The following is an 8,265-nucleotide window of genomic DNA, read 5'->3' as shown; positions in this document are numbered from 1 at the left end:
GGGCGTGGAGGGAGAACTGATGTCTAATTGGCTACATGGTTTTCAACCAGCACCAGTTCTAACCCTTCCTAAGTGACCACTGCTCCAAGGAGTCCATCACATGGTCAACACCTTAGAACCGTATAACTGTAGGACCATGGAACCATGGAACCTTGAACGCTTAGGATCCACAAACCATAGCATCTTATAACACGAGAACCCTGAGGTTTAAATCACTTCAGATGAATTATGCTTCGCTCCTCAGCAATATGATCATGGTTGCCACCATTGTAACAGTATGATTAGGTGTTGACATCTGGGACTTGTAGTCCATGGGTTTGTAGTCCACCCATTAACACCCTGTGAGGACAACAGAGGGGTGGCAGTCTCCCTGTCAGCACAGGTGATGAGAGGCCGGGGCTGGCAAGGTTTATTGTCGAACCATGGTGCTCAAAAGGACGACTGCGCCCCACGGACTCGTCAACGCTGTTTATGGTTTCTGAGGGTGACCTGAGATGCTGTTTGATCTTAGTGAAAACCACGTGCACTGTAACCAGGTATTGTCAGGATTTTTTTGGTCAGTGACAAGAACCTTTTTGGGAAAGTGGGGGTAGACAGGTGATGTGTGTGTGTGTGTGCCCTTCTGTGTATGGAAACTATCTGCCTGCCTGCCTGCCTGCCTGCCTGCCTGCCTGCCTGTCTGTCTGTCTGTCTGCCTGACGGACCACAGGGAACCCGGAATTGTTCCTGTTCCAAAACATCTGTGGAAGCAGGAGAACACCCCCCCCCAACCCTTCTCCCTGCTAGCAGTAGGAGCAGACTGCAGAGGTGCCTTTGACACTTCCAAGCCATGCCCAGGGGTCAAGGGTCACGTCGCAAACGACATTTTTCAATTAATACATCACTAATGCACAGATGGAGCCCTGCTAAGCCACTCTGGAGGCCCGGTCCGTTTGTTTCTCCACCTTCCCTACCAGCTCTGTTTCCTGTGTTTGCTAAACACGCTTCACCCTGGGAACCACCCTGAGGGACTCGTTAGCGGCCAAAGAAAACGTAGCTTGGCGTGTTTCGACTTCGTCACAGGGCTGCGAGAGAGGGAGGGGTGGTGGAGGACAGAGGGAGGGAGGACGGAGGGAGGGTGGGTGGTTGGTAGGAAGAGGAGAGGACTGGGAGGGTAATGGTGAGAAAAGATACAAAGGTGCAAAGAGAGACGGAGAGAGAGAGAGGATGGAGGAGTACAGGGTGGGAGGTAAAGGGAGAGAGAGCGAGAAAAGATATCGGAGAATGGAGGAGAAAGGGTGGAGGGAGAGAGAGAGGTGGTGGACAAATCTGTTCTGCTCATTTCATGTTCAGCTAATGCCCTGGACGTGTGGGGTGATGGATGTGCCGTCTGGCGTGTGTGTGTGTTTGTGTGTCATCTGGTGCACGTGTGTCTGCCTGTGTTTGTGTGCTGGATGCACCCTCTGGTGTGTGTGTGTGTTGTATGGTGGGTGTGTGAGAGAGGAAACAGTCGGAGCAGGTTGTAAACAGCCGGTGTGTTTAGGCTCTGAAGCCTGTGGTGTTGGAACAGGGCGGCCGCCGCACACGTATACACAGCAATGCTACAGGACTTCTGTCTCTCACTCTTTACCTCTCTCTACATCACTCTTTCTCTAAATCTCTCTCGACATATCTCTCCTCTTTATCTTAAGTAAGTAAGTAAGTAAAGTTTATTTGTATAGCACCTCTCACAGATAAAAATCACAAAGTGCTTCACAACAAAATGAAATACAACACCACAAATTAAGATACAAGAAAACATTTTATAGAAAGCATAACGAACAACCATAAAAAAACCTCGACTAACTAATAGCCTGCTTGAATAGCAGAGCCTTCAATTGCTTTTAAAAGCTTCGAGAGAAGTCGCACACCGTAGAAAGGGAGACAAGACAAGTTCCACAGCCTCGGAGCCACTGCTCGGAATGATCGATCCCCTCTGGTTTTGAAATGAGTAGTTTATTCTTAAATCATCGTTAAATCTTGTCTCTATTTCTACCTCTCTATCTCTCTCTCTCTGCCTCTCTGTCGATCTCTCTCCTTTTTATCTCCACTCTCTTTCTGCATCTCTCTCTGCAGCTCTTCCCTCTCTATCTACATCTCTCCACATCTTTCCCCCTCTATCTCCCTCTTTCTCATTACCTCTCTCGTCATCTCTCTCTTCATCTCTGTTGACATATTTTGTCTGTCTTTACATCGCTCTCTCTCTCTCGGCTTCTCTTCCACTATGTCTCTCTCTCTCGCCCTCTCAACGGCTTGCATGTTTGAGAGATGCAATCTGATGTAGCAAGCCTGCCTCCGTTTGAATCAGACGATGCTCTCCACTCTAGCACGTCTCCTAAATGGAGAGTGACTGGACGCGTTACATCACGGAGTATCATATTTTTACGAGTGTGTGCGCGCCGGTCTATCAGGCCTGTCTGTCGGGCTCTGAGCCCAGGGTAACATCCTGATGGGACGCCTGCGTGTGTGTGTGTACGTGCATCTGTGTGTACGTGCGTGTATGTGTACGAGCATTTGTGTGTACGTGCGTGTTTGTGAGGATTCAGCTGTCAGGCTTCCTTACTCCAGTTAGGAGGACACCTGATTGTACAACATAATACAAAACAAAACATCTATTCTAAAATGTAGTACTAGTAGTTTAGATAATGTACACCTTTATCTTGTACATAAAGCGTTCAAAGTAAGCAGAACCCTTTGATGTGCATACACAACATTTCTACCAGATACATCTGGGTGTATTCCCATGATGCACCACAGCAGGAGTCCTTTGCTTGCTATCTCTGAGTAAGCAGCAGGGGTTTCTCATTTGTGTCTTTCTTCTGAAAAATCGCATCCACATGGTGCTGTTGGTGTATGGCCTTCCTGGGATTGAGAGCCAAGCCCAGTGTGATGTAGGCCTTAGGAGTCCTATACCTTACTCTTGTTGTAACAGCTTGAAATGTTTACACAGTACAGCACTAATGCAGTTACACAAAGTAAGAAAACATGCGCGCACACGCACACGCACATCCATACAAACACACATATCCAGACACACACGAATGTATCTGTGCACACGTGTGGCACAGACGTGACCGAGTCTTGGCCTGTATTGTTGGTTTGACCCAAGAGTTTCAGGGGTCAGAGGTCAGGGGAGAGAGTGGACATAGCTGGCCACACAGAGAGATACATGCCATTCATGATTTTCACACTCCTCTCCTCCTCTCTCATCTCTTCTCTCCTTTCCTCCTCTGTCCTCTCACCTTTTCCTCTCCTCTTCCCCTCGTCTCCTGAAAGACTGAGTCTTCAAACAGATGTCTTGTGATACATTAAGGCTGTCGTAGCGGAGCCTGTACTCTAACCCTAACCTTAACCCTACATAAAGAAACAGTCAGGCAGCACTTCAACACGTTATGACACAAAGGCCTCTCATCACTTCATAATCTTAATTGTTTTTCATGTCGTTTTTTCTTATGTTTTGAAAAGCCATAATATACGCTTCATACCTCAACGTTTAATCTACCTTTCTGATACTGAAAAGTATACTGATATGTTACAAATATATTGTCTGGGAGGCGGTCCTGGTGCCCTCTGGCTGGAGTAAGCCACACAGTAAAGGCCATATGTTAAGAGTTCTGGGAAAACCCTGTTTTGTCCATTTTCAGGAGGCAGACCAGGGACTGGAAGAACATCAAGAAACATCAGCCTGCTATCACCCCTCAGAGAGAGAGGGAGGGAGGGATGGAGTTAGAGGGAAGGCAGGGGGAGAAGGAAGGGAGGGAGGGAGGGAGGAAGGGAGAGGGAGAAGGAAGAGAGAGAGAGACATGGCCGCTGACTTTACAAGACAGGTCACAATCGCTCCCATTCTTGTTCTGTCTTTTTTCCGCTCGTTCTTCTTCGGATGGCATTCCTTGGCTGTTGGACGTCTGCTGGACAGGACAGCTGGAAAACATGACCTTTTAACACGAAGAGAGGGGAGAGACATTAAAGAGAGGAAGGGGAGAGGGAGAGAGAGAGAGAGAGAGAGAGAGAGAGAGAGAGAGAGAGAGAGAGAGAGAGAGAGAGAGAGAGAGAGAGAGAGAGGGGTGAGAGGTATAGAAAGAGAGATAGAGATGAGGACCCGCAGACTCTGTCCTGATCCATGTTTCAGATAACACAAGGAGACAGGTTAACTAACAGTCGATCCCAACGCTCCCAGCTTCATCACATTGCCCCTTCTCTGGGATCTAGAATGGTTCAGAGTTCTAGAATTAGAATCAAAATCTGGTTTATTGCCAATTTTACACAATAAAGGACTTAGCTTTGGTGGGTTGATGCATACAATAAACATAGACGTAGAAATATAAGAAAAATAAAACAAGTGCTGTAAAAAATAATAATAAAACGTACAGTAAATTACCAAACATTTCTAATAGAGAATTCTATCAAATAAAATATGCGTAGTATAACTGTAACAGGGCATTTTGATATGTACAAAATAGTGACCAGAAGAAGTGCGTTAATGTAACACATTAGACATGTGTCAATGACAGTTGGGCGACCCAGCCTTGTTGATGAGGCCAGCTGCAGTTGGAAAGAAAGCCCTTCAGTGTCGGTGTCTGGGTTAACTTAGCCTTACCCCCTGTTATTGAATTAGCTCCACCCATGATTGTCATTCTCCGAATCTCTGTGAATTAGGAGGCTTGCAACAGCCCAGCCCAACAGAATTCAGGATTGGTCACTCATTGGTCATTCATTCGGTGCCTGGGGAAATTACTTGTCTTCAGACTCCAGTGTGCACAGTTGATAACTGTATGTTAATACAAATAACGTACTCAGTACTGTTGTAATATCCTCATTCGTCACAGTTAGTTTCAGTCATCCATGTGTGGATCTTAGGTACTAATCTACTCCCGCAATCCCGCTAAAGCTAGCCTGGTTGAGCTAGCTTCAGATCTGTACTCTCTCCCCAGGTGGATCAGCCTGACAGGCTAGCAGGCCGGCTAGCACAAAGGCTAGCAAGTGGCCAGGTTAGCTAGAGGGCAGGTTAGCTAGAGGGCTGGTCAGATAGGGGACCGGTTGACTAGAAGGCAGGCTAACTAATGTAGCGGACAGGCTAGCAAGCGGGCAGGATAGTGAGAGGACAAGCTAGCTGTGGGCAGACTGGGAAGCGTTCCATGAGCATCCTAAAGGTTAAGTGTTTCCCAGTGAGAGAGTGGACAGCAGCCAAGATAGGGCGGCACAGTCAGAGTGATATATATTCTGGTGAAATAAGGAGGTTAACTGACTGGAACATATCTGTGCTTGCATTCATATCACTTTGCTGTGGGAGTATCGACATTGTGTAATGTGGAGAAGACTCCCATAGGTTTGGGCGTCAGTGGCAACGTCTTGGCATCGTCTATGAAGGGGGCACATGAAAGAGGCCAAGGCTTTTGATAAAGAGCTGTCTGTCTCTCCAGGAACCTGAAAGGGCACCACTGTGACGAAAAGTAAGACGATCTTTCATTTTTTCCCTCCTCCAACTCAAAGCGATCAATTCAGAAAAATAGGAGTGGAGGCATCTCAGCTATGATGAACCCCTGAATGAGACATAGAGAGAGAGAAGGACAGAACAAGAGTGAAAGGGAGAAAGCAAGAGAGTGAGAGAGAGGAGAGAAAAGCACAGGCTTTGGAACAAGCTCTGTAATGCTGCAGCACCGACTGCTAGGGAACGTACCACATACAGGGCAACACTCACACATGCACACACACACGCATACAGTAAACCTACACATCTAGGTGCACTTGATTTGTCTCATCCAAGTACCAACTGAAACTCAAATCAAACACGTATGCCCACTATGGGTTTTCAGCTATGAGCCTTCTCCAGGTCCTGAACCAATTACCTTTTTTGACTGATCTTCTCAACCAACCAATCAGTATACTGGATACTACCACCATGGTGGATGAGTTGGTGCAGTGGGAGACCAAGTGAAAGATCTCCCGTATATGAATGAGTGGTACTGTGGTTCACTCTGAAGGTATTTACCCCCATAAACCCACTTGGGTTAGTTACAGTTAGGCTTTATAAAGACTCCATTGAATCCATCTCCTGAACCATAAGTAGGTAAACAAGCTGAGCTAAACAGAACTTCCTCCCAGCTCCACCTGTGTTGACTCTAACTGACCAATCAGCCACAGCCTGGTGTTCCGGAGGGGGCACATGGGTCCATGGCACACAGAAGACCTTAGGTGCCCCAGTGTCTGCCCGCCCCAAAACAAACTGATGGCTTAATGGAGAAAACACAGCTGAAGTGGACTCTACAGAGAGCAACGTGGGTTTAGAGACACAGGAGACGTCTCGAGGGGTGGCATCTGTTTCATATTACAAATATCACAAGACATGGTATCGCTTGTTGGATGATGAAACTAAGGATTTCGTTTGAAACGAAGCAGCTTTTATGTTTAGAAATGTGTAAGAAGGATCAGAAAAAAGTCCTTGGTCAATCACACAGATCAATCACAGGTTATTGTTAGAAAGTCATTTATATAGGTTTGATTTGCATCACCTTGTGTGTTTATATGCATGTATGTGTGTGTGGCCCTGTGTGTAGTATATCACCCAGTAGACAGTGTTTCAGAAGTAACAAACTTAGCATGTAAGGGAGCACAAACAGTCAAGCCCAGAGGGGAACTAATTCACTTATGCTTTATTCTGTGTGTGTGTGTTTTCTGTTTGTGTATGTGTGTGTATTTTCTGTCTGTGTATAAGTGTGTGTGTGTGTGTGTGTTGACTGTCTCCCCAGACAACCCCAGCCATCACACAACATAAAGGCCTTTGAAAATGATGGCTCCTTGGAGATATACAAAACTGTCCTTGCGCTGTATTTCCATCTAAGGAGCTGTCCTCTTGACAAACTAACTCTCACACGGCAAAAGAAAACAGAGCAGAGCAGAGCAGTGCAGAATAAGTTAAAAAACAAAACTAATACTTAATGATGATTTAAGAGTTGTGTCTAATTGGGAGCATGTCACTGCTGTTTTTGATCTCAGTCCTTTGCTGCTAACAGTTCCTGGGGTTATGACCAGGGTCAGGGGTCAGGGGTTGCTTGGTTGAAATGTGACATTGTCAAGCCAGTAAAATAACTGTAGAATAAATGTTTTGAGGAAATGTCACAGCAAGTGATGAAATTGCTCAGGTTGTAGAAGGATAGGTGGGCAGAATTGTTTAACTGTTTCAGGTATCATACATCACTAGATAGACGAGTGCAGTGCCCATTGGTGGTAACTGGTAGTGCAGTGTCCGTTGTCATGAGTTCTCATATGCACACATACACATACACATACACACACACACACACACACACACACAGTTACATACACAAACACACACACACACACACGAAGACCTTAATACACACATGCACACATACAGTGCATACACATGCATTCGCATAGGCACACACGTGCACGCTTATTTGCAAGTGTGTATCTGTGTTACATTAGCAATGCATATTTCACAGCAGCTGTTAAAGTCATCAGCTCCAACATCTGGCCAGGGGGGGAAACCTTTTTATTGGGGACACATGACTGTGTGCATCACCCCCCCCCCCTCCCCCCAACACCCCTCCCCCTTGGAGACACAGCTGTCAGGTTAATAGCTTCCAGGTGAGTCTCTCTCTCTCCTTTATCTCTCTCTTTCTCTCTCTCTCTCTCTCTCTCTCTCTCTCTGCTTCCCTTCTCTCTCCATCCCTCTTGTTTTCTCTTTGCTTTACTGTCTCTTTCCACATCTTTGTACCTTTTCTCTTCCGTTCTCTTGTCATCTCTCTCTACTCCCGTCTCCATTCCTGTGTTTTCCGTCTCTCTGCCCCCCCACCCCCCTTCCCAGTGTGAGCGTTGAGTTTATAATGGTCAGTCTGAGCTTCTGTAGGAAGAGTGATGGCATCTGAATTTACACACCATCTCTTCTTGTCTTCTCTCCTGGCCGTGTGTGTGTGTGTAAGCGTGTGTATGTGTCTGCATGTTCGTAAGCGTGTGTGCTTGTGTGTGCGTAAGCGTGTGTGTGCGTGTTTGTAAACACGAGCGTATGTGTGTGTGTCCTCCCCCGGCGGCCATCACACTTATTCATCACCTCTACTCCGCGCCGCGTATCGCCATCAGCGTGGTTTCCACATTAGCCGCATGTGATGTCATCTCACCTGTGGTTTGCCCAGAGTTGGCCTTGTTGTCGTTGGCGACAGGCCGGAACGGTACTGTACCATCCATCAGACCCTGGAACCCCTCCTCCATCTTATCTCCAGCGTGCAT

The sequence above is a fragment of the Osmerus eperlanus genome, chromosome 20 (assembly GCF_963692335.1).
Source record: "Osmerus eperlanus chromosome 20, fOsmEpe2.1, whole genome shotgun sequence".
NCBI lineage: Eukaryota > Metazoa > Chordata > Actinopteri > Osmeriformes > Osmeridae > Osmerus > Osmerus eperlanus.
The sequence above is the reverse complement of the archived record's forward strand: the minus strand, read 5'-3'. Positions refer to the sequence as shown.